The following is a 14737-nucleotide window of genomic DNA, read 5'->3' on the forward strand; positions in this document are numbered from 1 at the left end:
TCGATGAGAGAGAAACATCGACCAGCTGCCTCCTGCACACCTCCTACTGGGGATGTGCCTGCAACCCAGATACATGCCCTTGACTGGAATTGAACCTGGAACCCTTCAGTCCGCAGGCCGACGCTCTATCCACTGAGCCAAACCGGTTTCGGCTGTTACATAGTTTCTTAAACTGCAGGCTCAGAGGCCTGCAGCGGCAGGCGGGTAACGTTGGAGTCCTCCGTCACTGAAGCAAGCGAGCCTCGTGTTAGTTTCAAGCTGCCTGGCTGCCGGCCGCCATCTTGGCTGGCAGTTAATTTGCATATCTTGCTGATTAGCCAATGGGAAGGGTAGCAGTCGTACGCCAATTACCATGTTTCTCTTTTATTAGATAGGATAAGAACAATGAAAAGAACCTGGTAAAAATGTCATCTAACATAACTTTGAAGGACCTAAAATATTTCTGAATTTAGAAAGATGTCACCTGGTTAGAATCAAAGCAAACACTGCTTAAATAGAAACTGTGGTTTAATTTTTGAGTTTTAAATTTCTTTTTATGAGAAAATTCTGGTTGCATCTATGTAATACAAAAATCATGAAATAATTTTTAAGTAAAAATATTCAGCTATACACTTTGCTTTGTGTGTACCACTGGTAATCAATAAATAATTGGTTTACATTTTGTTCTGCAGGAGAGGACAGGGTAAGTGAGCAGTTGTTTTAACCAGAAGGTCATTTATACAAATCCAGAAAAATTCTAAGCTCTTTGGAACTCTTGGATTCTGAAGACATTCCTGTATGTTTTCATGAAAATCCAACAATAACAAGCAAATTATTTCTTCTGGGAATGTATTAATTTTTTCCCAAAGCACAAGACCTCTGAAGATTTTGTCACAATGACACCATTATGTTGACCCCTTTCTCTTGGGTCAGCAAATCAATGGGACATCGGGTCTTTTCTACAGCCCCTCCTCAGCATGGTTTGTCTTAGCATCAAGGAGCTCAGAAGAGCAACTGGCAGGGGTATTGGTCTAGTCTAGTCGTCGGCAAACTCATTAGTCAACAGAGCCAAATATCAACAGTACAACAACTGAAATTTCTTTTGAGAGCCAAATTTTTTAAACTTAAACTATATAGGTAAGTACATTGTTATTAGCTTAATTAGGGTACTCCTAAGGCTTAGAAAGAGCCACACTAAGAGCTGCATGTGGCTCGCGAGCCACAGTCTGCCAACCACGGGTCTAGTCTAAAGCAACACAAAGGCCAGTGATAAGCTCACAGAAGCTTTCACCATGACACCCAGAGCACAACTAGTTAAGTTACTACTTTCCTTTCAAGAAGCACCCTAGATACTTTTGGCCACATTAATCAACCCTCATCCACAGCTGCTTAGGCTAAGTGCCTAGAGCAGGATGGAGCCAAGCTTTTCACTGAGACTCCTCACCTGAGGGTCTGCTCTCAGCATCTGGACTAAATTAAATTGGCTTCTTTCCACGTTCTCTCAGCTTGGTTCCCTTAAGTTGTTTTGTTTTTTTCAACATACCAAACAGGGAAAGTATTTACCAAGGTAAAACTGGTAAACACTTCATAACAAATGGCAGACAAGATACCTAACAAACCAAATACAGCTATGTCTATTCAATCACAGTTTATTCTCACTTATATCCCAATGCAGCATGTCTTTCAGGAAAGCCATATATGCAAGTTTTTAATCAGTCAGGATAATGACAATGACCTGTTTAAAAACAAAAAGCCACATACCTAAAATAAAACCTCATGAAATAAGAAAAGCCAAGTTTTTCTTATGTTTTCTTGGCTTAGGCTTACCTTTGCGAGCACAGTGATGGCCAAACTAAGCTGTACACCACCATGGGGTATGACTGGGCTGAACTAAAATAACACATTATCAGGTATTTTGAGCCTTATAGCAAAAGCTAGAGAAGAGCAAATTACTGAATAGTTTGCACATCTGACCACAATTCTAGGAAAAAAATATCTTTAGAGGGCTCATCAAATTGAGGAATCCTTTCCTGTTGGATTATGAAGTCATATTCCTTCCATCTGAGGTTCTGCTATTTCCCACCACCTCATAAGGAATGATTACACAAGTACTCACATTCAAAGCATTCTTCGCAGCTTCTGCTTCTGAGCGACTGTCAAAACTCACAAAACCTACGGGCTGAGGAAAGAAAAAGAAATATGAGGGGGAAAAATCAGGGGATATCTATTTTTCTGGGTCAGAAGTGATGTCAAAGTGAAGAGCTAAGATAAAGAAATGACCACAGGCATTTGTGTAGAAATAAGAAAGCCAGTCCAGAAGAATCATGACTCAGTGGTTTAGCTAAATTTCTAAGATGAATCAAAGGGATTGTGAGTGTGGTTCTTCAAGGGCATATAGCTGGGGTGTTAGAGAATCATAAAATAATCTAGAAGGGTTTGGAAGGTGAGCAGCAGTGAACAAGGGAATAGAGGAAAACTTGGGTCAAGAGACTCTACTTTTCTAAATTAATTCAATGTCCCTCAGTTTCTTCATCTTTTTAAGTAGAAAGAGAACCGAATCACCTTCTGGTACACAATCAGTGCAAGGACTACAATGACACAATGATAAAAGCCCGTACTCTCACTGCATGATCAAAATTACAGATGAACATTTTCATCGCAAATCCCTTAATGATCCAACTAAAGAGAAAGGGGTCATAATCCCTTTGGACTCAGTATCTTTTAGTCCAGAAGGATGCTTGCAACATAGCTTATTCCTGATGAACCAGAGAAAACCCCACTGAGTGTCAAAAAGTGATTGGGAGGTGAGCATGCTGAGTGTTCAGCATTAGAGGGGGAAAAAGCATACAGCTGAATAATTTAAGAAGTTTGCAGGAACTACCAGGGTTACTGATTACCACCTCCATTCGGGGTTTGAGAGAGAACATGATTCTTCATCACCAGATACTCATATCGATTGTGAAAGGCTGCCTGTTTAACCTTATTAAAAAAACACACACACAAACAGGAAAGAATTGGGAATAAAAGTGAATTTGGATAATAATTACTTTTGAATATACAAATAAACCCCAATATACCTATGCTGGATGCGTTACATTTGTCTTCCTTGGGGTTAGTCCTAGACATCCTAGCTGGAGACTATGGAATTACAAGCCATTTTCCGGTGCTAATTCCTAACCAATCTCACCCTATCTTTTAAAGCTACAACAAAAGAAAATCCTAATGGGAATAAAGTATGTTGAGCCCTAGCAACATTCCTGAAAAAAGTCAATTCAAACTTATTGTAGAAGTGATCATTAATATGCAAGTTTAAAATGCTTACCTGCTTAGATGTGAGCTTTATAAGAGAACCCTCATAGCCCTGAAAATAAAAAAGAACCACATTTAGACAAAAAAAAAAAAAAGAAAGAAAGAAAGAAACAAAGAAAAAAGGGGGGGGGGTTATAATAGCATCTTCTCAAGTAAAAATAAGTTCTTTATCCTTTATGACTATTGACTACTACATCGTTCACAAATGCCTTTTAAATTAACCAGGAGAGCAAATTGTACACAGGCACACATGCACACACCCATGTGTACAAATGTCTGTTTGCAGACTTGGGGCCTAAAAGAAACCAAACCCTGAAATTCAAGCATTTTTATGTTTCTTTCCCTTTTTTTCATGAAATTATGCAATGGCAGGAGAATTGGTGTCTGCGTACAGCAGATCTCTTTGTTTTATAGAACTAGGAGATTGAAGGAGGTAAATTTAATAAGATAGGACGGTAAGAGTATGTGATAACTTGGTCATTTGCTATAAAATAACAATAATGAAACATTAAGAATGTACTATATTTTGGTGATCACTTTGTAAGTTATATAAATATCTAATCAACATGGCTATACACCTGAAACTAATATAATATTGTATATCAACTCTAACTGAAAAATAAAAAATTATTTAAAAAAAAAAAAGAATGCACTGGGTAGACCTATTCGTCAAAATTTCAAAACTGCCAGGAAAGGTGAAGCAGGTAGTGATGCTAAATTTTGTAGAGGTTTTTTAAATTTATTTTTCAGTTCTTTTGCTTATTTATTGAATCAGCCAATTTTCATGTTGGTATTCTGATAGGGACATACAAAAATGCCCTACTGAGTTTTTACTTGAGCTCATCTTCAAAGAAGATAGAAACACTCCCTTTCAAAACCTCCTTTCACCCCTCCCTGGCTTCTCAGGGTAAGGACAACAAAGTGTGTTTATTTCTGAAAATAATCAATAGCGGGTGGCTGGCACTGATGGATGACACAGAGAGGGAAAAACACCACTTGACATGATTGACCACCGCACATGTCAGTGTAGAGACAGATTTGTAGACCAGTGTCAACCTTCAGGGACTTTAATTAAAAGAGGGTTGTTAGGAATGTAGCAGGGTCCTGACTTTAGGGAAGCATTTCTGGGTAGAATGTTGGGATTGATTCATCCTCATATCTTCCCAGCATAGAACTATGTGACCAATTAGCTACTGTAAACATTTTACCTCAAAGGCCTTGAGCTCTTCTGGATAAAGAGGTCATGATTCACAGCCCTGCCTCTTCCCTTTTCAAGGTGCTTTCTCTGAAAAACCCAGAGGTTTAAACACCCTGAAGGCCTCAGCGGCAAAGGACGAATGAATATTTCACTCAAGTACAAACCACTGGCAGGACTAAACTGTGCTCTCAAGTCACAAGAAGAAACTACTACCACACAGCAGTTGAGAGCAAGGACGGCAGTCAGATTGCTTGGGTTGGAATCCTGGCCTTGTGAGCAAAATTTATTCAACTGGTCAAAGTTTCATTTTCTTCATTTGAATAAATGAGGCCAACCCACTGTAAAGGATTATGATGAGAATTAAATGAGATAATTCATATAAGGGGTTTGCTAGATGAATATCTCTCTCCACATATATGAACACAATAGTATTTTGTCCATTAAGAAGACCAATTAGCTTAAAATGTTCTCATCCTACAAAAGGGATAGTAAAAATTGCAACGCTGCAGAAGAAAGTCAGGAAATTCTATCAAGTTGGCACTCTCTTCCTACAACATCTCTTTCTTTCCCACTTCCTCGCAGTTAACCTCACATCTAAGCTTTCTATTTCTTCTGACCTGTCAACATTTATTACTGCATTAAGACAGTGATTTTTAACCGGTGTTGTAAGAATTTTTAAAACATGTAATACCTGACTATTTAATCAGAAGCACTAACTTCTTTTCCCTTAAATTGTAAAAAAAAAAAAAAAGACAACAGCCAAAACAATAGCTTCCTGGTGTTAGTAAATAAAAATTATACCTATTTTTTTTTTTGTCAGATCGGCAAAAAATATATTTTTTGGTGTGCCGCAGAATTTTAGTAATTAGTTTACGTGTGCCATGAGATGAAAAAGGCGGAAAATTGCTGCATTAAGGGATATCTGTCAGAATGGAATTATGTCATTGTATGATGCCTTCTTGGCATATAAGCTAGACTCTATTTTATCTTTGTTGGTTTTAACTGGCTGTCCTCTCGATCCTCTCTCTTCCTTTCCTACACAGCTGTTTTCAGCTGTTACATCCTGTTCCCTCTGCCTAAAAAAACTAGATACTTTTTCTCAACCTGCCTTGGCTGGACTCCTGCTTCAAGTGGGATGGATCTTTAACCAAAAATCAAGATGGTCCATTGCCTAATCATAAGTATGGCCCCAGCTGGCATCACTGGCTGACATGTCAGCAACAACCAGCTCAGACACAAGCCCTGAGTTTCTCATGACTTCCAGATTCACTCCTTGAGGGCCAAGGCCTCCAGCCCACAATTTGCCCCAGTCCAGCCTTCTCCAATCCTCCACAGGCTAACCTTCAAGGTTTTGCCTAGGCAACATGGTTATTTCAGCTTTAGTCTGACTTCCTGTTAAGTTTTCAATTCCAGATTCATCCAGTATCTCCAAAGTAGTAATATCTCAATAGCCACACTGCATTAAATATTTCATGAAGCACCAGGAAAGCTTCCCCTTATGCCAAACACCACTTTACAATATTGTTTTTACTTTATTTGAAACTTAGGATATTTTTCTCATGAAATGAATATGGTATTAGGTTCCTAGTCTAATTCATAAAAGCCTAGTTCTGCCTCCAAAGACTATTACAAATAGAACTATTTCAACTAATAATCTCCTAGGGATAGGGCATGATTTATATTATTGCATTTGAAATATAAATACATAATGAGCAATTGGTAATATTTTTGGTGATCTGTACCTAGAAAAACATCCCCAATTGCTGGAGGACACTAAGGCTGTTATACGTGGAAGAGACAGATACAAGTCCACATCAGTTAATAGAAGATACTTGTCTCGATTAGCTATTAGAAGGACAAAAGGCCATTTCCATCTTTTGTAAGTAACACTGTAAGGTTGGGTTGAGTTGTTAAATTCCCATTGCTTATTAACCTTTTAAAAATATCACTTTATAGGGTACTTTCTCAAGCATTTCACTTCTTCCTCCAAAAGACACCATGAAGCTTTCTGTTTCCTTTTACAATTTCTGAAAGATAGAAAAGGTACCTTAAATGGTCTGAAAAGCAGATAGAGCTCCCGAGGTTTGATGTCCAGGGGAAGACCACTGACAAATAGGGTCCGGACCTGGAAAAGAAATATGAGAAGTGATCAACCGAGCGGAATCCAGATAATAGCTCTCACTTGAAACTTCAAAAACACATTTTTTCAAATATTCCGTGAATCCTACCTAATTCGTGTTCTTTCAATGACATAAGAGTACTCTAATGTTAAGATGCCATTAAGTCAACTCTTCTATGTTGATTATTCAAAGTGAACCACTTATAGCTGATTTAAATTCATAAATTGACTTCCTTCCCAACTAGCAATTGCCTGGTCCTAAAAATGTGAGGGGAAAAGAGGGTCCATATAATTAAAGTGTTAGCTTTAAAAAATGTCATGAAGACAGAAAATCTACCATTCCTCTGCTCTAATCAAAGGAACATTGAATGTGGTTCAAAAATAAAATCAACACAACTTTTGCTTCCCTCATCTGCACTGATAATTACAGTCATTTTAATAAATGGGAAAGCTTATCTAACAATTCAAACACATCTAAACAGTAGCCAGAATGCTTAACTTTGCATCTTCCCAGTTCCAAGACAGAAGGACAGACCTCACTGATCTACACCTATAAGGCCTAGGGTACAAACTCCGTGCTTAATGTCAGCTAAAATACAGCTCACAGATGACACACTCCCAGCTGGGAGGATCGGAGAAAACACGTTCACATCTGAGTGGGAACTTGGAGGACAGGTAGGATTTTTCCACACAGATATAAAAGGTGAGATGGAATGGTGCAGAGGAAAGCACTAACCAAGGCAATAAAGAGGAGATAGCACAGTGCATTCTGGAAGATAGGTGGGAAAATTGAACAGGTAGGATCAAACCCCAGGGGACATTAAAAGTCACTGGCTCAGAAATTTGGTCTTCGATCAGTTGGCAAGGAGTAACCACTGAATTATCACCACCACTACATTTTGTTTCTACTCATTTACTTTAGTGGATTTTGTATGCCTTTAGTCCCTCTATCCCAGCTCTACTAAAAGGTAACTGATATATAGTATTGCATAAGCTTAAGATGTACATGTTAATTTGCTACACTTATATACTGCAAAATGATTATCACAGCATTAGCTAAAGCCTCCGTTCACATCATATAATTACTATTTCTTTTTTTGTGGCGAAAACATTTAATATCTTACTCTCAGCAACGTTCAAGTATATAATACAGCATTGTTAATTATAATCACAATGCTATGCATTAGATTCCCAAAACTTATTCAACTTCTAACTGAAAGTTTGTGCCCTTTGCTGAACATCTATCTCTCCATTTCCCTCATTACCCCCTCCCCAGCCCCTGATAACCACCATTCTACTTTCTGTTTCTATGGGTTTGGCTTCACCCCATATTTTCTATTCGTCTTCTCTACTCAGGCTGATACAATATGATTGAGGTCCTCATTAGAAATCATATTGCTACTTAAAAATTCAATGCTCAATTGTTAACATGTATAAATGTGAAAGAGTCACTCTCCTCTTCCCCACCCCCAACCCCCTCCCCCTGCCCTGAGAAATAGGGAGAATATTTTCTAGAATCCTAACACTCTCCATTAGCTCTGGTTGTAAAGTGCAAATCAGCAAGCAAGATCGTCTCACTGATCCAGCATAGTACATGGCAAAATGGCATGCCACCCCTCCTCATACACTGCTGGTGGGAATGCAGACTGGTGCTGCCACTGTGGAAAACAATATGGAGTTTCCTCAAAAAACTAAAAATGCCTTTTGACCCAGTAATCCCACTTCTACGAATATATCCCAAGAAATCAGAAACACCAATCAGAAAGAATATATACACCCCTATGTTCATAGCAACACAATTTACAAAAGAGCTTGAAACAGCTCAAGTGCTCCAGAGACATAGAAGCATTGAACAGACCATCAAACCTCAGGGGGAAGGCAGGGGAGAGTGGGAAGGGGAATTAGAGATCAACCAAAGGACTTGTATGTATGCATATAAGCATACCAATGGACAAAGACATTAGGGGGTGAGGGCCTGTGCTGAGGGACAGGAGCAGTGGGGAGAGGTCAATGGGGGAAAAAAAGGAGACATATGTAAAATACTTTCAACAATAAAGGATTTAAAAAAATATATTATGCTGCTTGCATGTAAGGGTTTAAGAACCACTGTGGTGATATATACAGCTCCACTATCATGAATCCCTTACTTTACTACTAGTGGCCCAGTGCACAAACTTGTGCATGGGTGGGGTCCGGCCAGCCTGTCCCGATAGGGCCGATCAGGTGGGCTGGCCAGGGGGAGGGGCCACAGGCAGCTGGTCAAACTCACGGTCTAGGGGACAATTTGCACATTAGCTTTTTATTATACAGGATTTCCTTATTCATTCATATTTTAGACAGCTTTGAGGTTCAATTGATACATAATAAACTGTACATCTTGTTTATAATTTTATAAAATTTGACATATGTTTAACCTATAAAACCATCAGACTAAGAAAATGAACATATCACCTCCAAGTTTCCTCATGCCCTTTAATCTTCCTTCCATCTGTCTTACCATCTGCCTTCACAACAGTATGTAGGTTCTCAAGTTTTACACAAATTGAGGCATAAAGTATGTATACTTTTTGTCTGACTTCTTTCCCTGTAGCATAATTACTTTGAGATTCATTTACATTATTACATCAGTATCAGTATTTTACGTCTTTTTATTCCTGAGTAGTATTCTGTTGTGTGGGTATGTTACAGTTCGTTTACCCATTCACTTGTAGATGAGACACTGGTTTGGGGCTTTCACAAATAAAATGCTATGAACATTCAGCTCGGCCGGTGTGGCTCAGTGTATGAGTGTCATGAACCAGGAAGGCATGGTTCCATTCCCAATCAGAGCACATGCCCACGTTGCAGGCTTGATACTTGGTAGGGAATGTGCAGGAGGCAGCTGATTTGATGATTCTCTCTCATCATTCATGTTTCTATATCTCTCTTCCTCTCTGAAATCAATAAAAACAAACATATTTTAAAAATGCTATGAACATTCACACATCAATCTGTACAAATCTCATATTTTTCTTTTTTCTTGGGTAAAATACCTGGGAGTGGAATAACTGGGTGATGTGGTAGATGTATGCTTAACTTCTTAGAAAATCGCTTTCAGTTCCTTGCTCAGAACATGATAAATGTTCTGGTACCTCAAACAAATGTGTTTTCTGTTGCTATTAGATGAGTGTTTTATAAATGCCAATTAGGTCAAGTTTGTTGTTCAAAATATCTTTTGCTTCCCCTCTTCTCCCCCAAATTGGCCAGTGATTTCCAAGGCACATTTTTTTTGTAATAATTATTTATGTATTTTTAGAAAGAGGGTGGGAGAGGGGGAAGAGGGAGGGGTACATTAAGGTTCATCTATATCCATAAAATGTAATATGCAAACATTGTTTTTATTCTGTAAATAAACAGCCAACACATGTATCTGGAGAGGGGGAAAATGCCTTTTAGGATATATATACACCAACATGTTTATATTTACAGATATATGGTTTAGCATTGATAAAGTGATTTTAATGGTTTTTATTATTATTGTTTTTTTCTATCTTTCTATAGTAAGATTATATTAGATACTTTTTGTTGTTGTTGTTAACATTCACCCAAGGATATTTTCCCATTTATTTTTTTAGAGTGCAAGGGACAGGGAGAAACATAGATGTGAGAGAGACACATTGATTGGTTGCCTCCCGCACATGCCCCAACTGGGGCTGGGGAATCAAGCCTGCAACAGAGGTACATGTCCTTGACCAGAATTGAACCTGGGACCCTTCAGCCTGTGGGCCAACACTCTATCTTCTGAGCCAAAGCAGCCTGGGCAAGAATTGTCTAATTTTAATAAATACTTTGCTTTCTTGAGGAAACTAGAAATGATGCCAACATTTATAATAAAAGTTGTCAGGTTATGGAAAAAACTTTTCTGATGTAAATCTTTCAGAAATAGAAGAGATTCTTATTTTAGTGTCTCAACAGGAAACTGTTATGCAGGGGCGGGGTGGGGGGACTGTTAGGGCGATGTTTGCCACTTATAGATGACAAGAGGCTCAAAGCAACTCTGTTTTGTTCATCAAATTAGAGGCAACTAAGATGTCTGACACTTTATTTACACATGGAAACAACTTAAATTTCTTAGAATCTAGTGAAGTCCAAGATTTTCTCAGGAACCTGCCAGCGTATGTCACTTCTCACTGAAGGGATAGTCTCTCCTTTGATAGAACAGATATACTGACTAGGAGAAATAATTTTTAAACATTTACATTATGAGATATGAGTACAAGTAACGGTCACTTAAATCCAAATGCTTGGAATCCTTTCTGGACTTCTTTAGATTTGTAAAGTTCATTAAGCAAGTTTTTTAGAGAAAGTCATGCATAATGAATTGGAAAATAACTCTTCTTGAGCATGTAATTCATGCTTTTCTATACTATGGAGATAATTGGGACCTAGAATCCTGGATATATTTGAAACATTTCAGTTTCCTTTTCTTTTCACCACCACACTTTTTATCTGAGCCATTGAATAATAAGATACTCGGGGTTTTGTCTGTGCTGTCTATGGGATCATAAAAGTAAGACATGGTTCCTGACTGCAGGGAGCTTACAGTCAGGGGAGGAAGCAGAACATGCAAATGGCCTCCGTAATAACAGAAGGCTTAACTCATTCACAAAGTAACCCATTAGAACCCAAACAGTGAGGTAAAAACTTAAGATCCATGATTAAATACTCAGAAAAAAATCCCCTCTCCCCAAAATAGCAAATGAAAGATGCCAAGTGAACTTTGTGGCAGGTCAATCATTCTCCAGGGCAGCCTTTAATTTACCAGCAGTGTTTAAGGACGTAGATGTGCCTGGCACTATGCCTTTAGCATCACAGATGTTTACTTTATCAGACACATGGGGAAACACATTTCTTAGTCAAGGACACAACATGCCTCAGAGAAGTTTAAGACATGAAGCTGCTGACAGCTCTATCCCAAAGGGACCTAATGAATTCAGTGGATGTACCTCCAACTTCATTTTTATCCCAACAGGACTGAAGAACAAATGCTAGAAGTGGACCTGTGCGGAACAGTAAGAGCAAGAGCCTTCTTGGCTCAGCTCTATGTATCATTCCTACAGAGGCCACAGTTACATTTTGTGTTCTTAAATGGCACTGCCAGCTCCCAGTGGGAAAGACAAGCCACATTTCAGTGACTGACTTCTAATTTAATAAACTCTAATTCAGTAAGTAAAGTCATTGTGTCAGTCTTAAGCTTTCCTGGATAGAAAGGCCAAAACAGGCCTTCAAATGGAAAGGCCCTACCTTTAATAAATAACGGGCATGATCTCGTAAGTAATCTAAACATTAAAGTTAAAACCAACAGACAATGCTTATTAATTTCAGTACATTGCAGAGAATAATCATGCACTTTTCAGTAAGCAGCCATATCTTTTTACTTGTTTAGAAAAAGGTCTTAGGGATCATCCTCTATTTGCTCTGAACTTACCTCTTGAGGTTCCTCTGAAATTCACAGGATGAGGAAAGACAATTTCTCATTTTTTTTTTCTAATGACTTGTGAATAAGTGCGTATAGCTACTCATTTGAAACATTCTAATGAGTAAAATCCATGGGTTTGTGCTCCTATGACCTTCTATCCTCTGCAAACTTTTCATCTACCCACCTTTTTAAACATATAACTACAGACTCCAAAAGCTTTCAAATGTGCTGTGTGTTTAAAGCATTCTTTTGGAGTAATCATTCTTTATAACACACAAGTGGACTCACAGATTAAGAACTTTCAAAGCACATTTTAGAACTTGAAGGCTTTTTTGCAGTGGGTAGCAAAGTCCCAGGCCCAGAGTATATGCTGTATAAATATCTCTTGCATTTATTTAGAAATCTACAGAACAATGTTGTGCATTCATGGGACACAGTGCTTACTTTTCGACACCTCTGGTGACAGACTACATGGCAAACAAAATGGGGTGATCACATTTCCTATCACAATTATATCAGTGCAGTTGGCACAATATCAAATGATAAACACTCATACATGACAAAAAGGCAAAAGAGATTAACATTATAATAAATGAACATTTGAGGAGATAAAAACAACCAGAATCAAGGGAAAAAAATGAAAAAGAAAAATTGACTGAAACCATAAAAGATCACAAAAAAATTCAGGACTACACCTATTAACAAGGACAGGGTGATCAATACCTGTTACTAGTAAAATCACTCACATTTCAACTGCTGTTTGAAACATACCTATGTATAAATAAGTCCAATTTCAACAAATGTATGTGAATGTATGTAATTCACAAAAAGTTTTAAAAAGGATTCCCAAATTCACTTGCATGCACAGTAAAGTGCAAACCCCAGAAATTGTTCATAATCCCAGTTTAATTTTTTCAGTGTCTTTAAAACTTAATACATGCTCAAGTAAAAAAAAAAAGTACTGAAAGAATGTATACTTAATTCCTTATATGTTAATAGCGGGGAGGGAGTTCTATATGTTTATAGTATAGATGATAGATATGATTTATAGAATTCACATTTTATATATTTACACACTTTGGCATTTAAATATTTATAAGCATAAGTTATTTACTTTTTAAAAAGAGAGAACAAGCCCAAGCCCAAATGTATCTCCTTTCTTTGAAGATATAAACCTTGGGTCCTGCCTATCTACTTTTGTACTCAGAAATTCTCATTTTCCTGCCTATCCTTGTCCATAGGGACAAGCTTGATCTAGTAGAAATATACATTCATGTACTTGAGTCACATTTTAATTCTGACAACAAATCTGGGTTTCTTCATACTTAATCCCAAAACAAAATCTAACCTAAAAGCAGCACCAATGCCTCGAAGATAAGGCCATAGGAGCAGGATCGTCCTAGTCGCAGTCAAAGGGTATTTCCTGCTTTGTGACCATCCTACTTTCCACTAAGGCAAGAACAGAGGGATCACTCACTCTCCAACACCTAAGGGAGTGCCATCTCTTTTCTGAGAGACCAGGTAATATGAACTTGGTTTCAGGGACAGAGATGTTCAAAAAAAGCTTCACATATCTGTGCAGCATAAATCCCATAGGGTTGGGGTGTTTTAACCGAAAAGACGGGAAGGGGAGGGAAAGGGTGTTTCAGAGCCATGTTTGTAAGTTTTACACACTGGTTAAATTACTTCACTCTTTTAAATAAAGTATACATTGATTTAATTCTTTGCTTAATCTGTAAGCACCAGCTGAAACACCTTATTGCAAAACTGAGGTCTGTAGGTCATCTTGCTTCCGAAGGTGGCTTTGTTGCCCTCCTATGATGTCCCATTCATGTCTTGCCACCATGGAAACAGATTACCAGTCATTAAAATGGACTGTCACGCATTTAATTCTGGTTGCAACTCAGTAGAATCTGATCAGCCTTTGGTCAAGCTCCAGTTTTTGTTGGCACTGGCTTCAAGTTGGAGTAGGTGGTCAAGTTTCTTCTTCCTGACAATGGCCACCTACTGGACTTGAAGAGTCACTCCTTTTCTAGCCCTAGGAAGGTATGTTTTGGTTCAAGAGTCCAGGTTACTATAGACACCAAGGACTGACTAGATGGTGTCTGTCAGGTTTGGTTTAGTTTTAAAGTGATAATTGCTCTTTTCTTTCTAAAGGAAAAAAGCCACATAATTACCTGCAATGCACACCTCTCCAGTTTTAGGGTGCTCATTAGCTTTTGCCCTGGGTTCTATTCAGTTGGTTGACCCTATGCTTAGAATAAGCCAATTTATACCTGGATTTAGGGCCCATGGAAACCAGGCCCTTTGCCAAGGTGATCAGAAAGTTTCCAGTAGTACCAGGAAAAGAAGAAGACTCGTGGGAGCACATGTGGAAGGAGGAGGAGTGTGGCATCATAAACTCATATACACAGGGCTCTCTGCTATCCCAGAGAATTGAGATAGCAAGTGAGTTCTAGGTATATCATGCCTAATGAACTAGGTCCATTCTTTGAGGAGCAGATCCCAGCCCAACCCAGTGTCGATTTATAATCAGATGGTCTCAATCTCTCACTTTGATAGGACTTCTTAAGACTAAAGCCAAATCTGGGCCATCCCTTATCTCTGTTATATATTAGTCTAAAAAGAAAGAGACAAAGAGAAAATTTCTAAAGTTTGAAAACTGCCAGGAGAT

General features: G+C 38.3%; 1 protein-coding gene across 1 annotated transcript in view; it reads right to left on the reverse strand.

Annotated features, from left to right (window-relative positions):
• RBPMS (RNA binding protein with multiple splicing) overlaps positions 1-14480 on the reverse strand; it is an 85156-nt gene extending 70676 nt beyond the window's left edge. Inside the window, exons 1-5 of the mRNA XM_015565265.1 lie at positions 14476-14480; positions 6534-6611; positions 3302-3340; positions 2096-2158; positions 1807-1869 (exon numbers count right to left, since the gene is read on the reverse strand). The gene's annotated coding sequence lies outside the window, so the exon portion shown is untranslated. The remainder of the gene's footprint in view (positions 1-1806; positions 1870-2095; positions 2159-3301; positions 3341-6533; positions 6612-14475) is intronic.
• Between the last annotated feature and the right edge of the window lie 257 nt (positions 14481-14737).

This window comes from Myotis davidii, unplaced genomic scaffold, assembly GCF_000327345.1.
Source record: "Myotis davidii unplaced genomic scaffold, ASM32734v1 scaffold93, whole genome shotgun sequence".
Classification (NCBI taxonomy): domain Eukaryota; kingdom Metazoa; phylum Chordata; class Mammalia; order Chiroptera; family Vespertilionidae; genus Myotis; species Myotis davidii.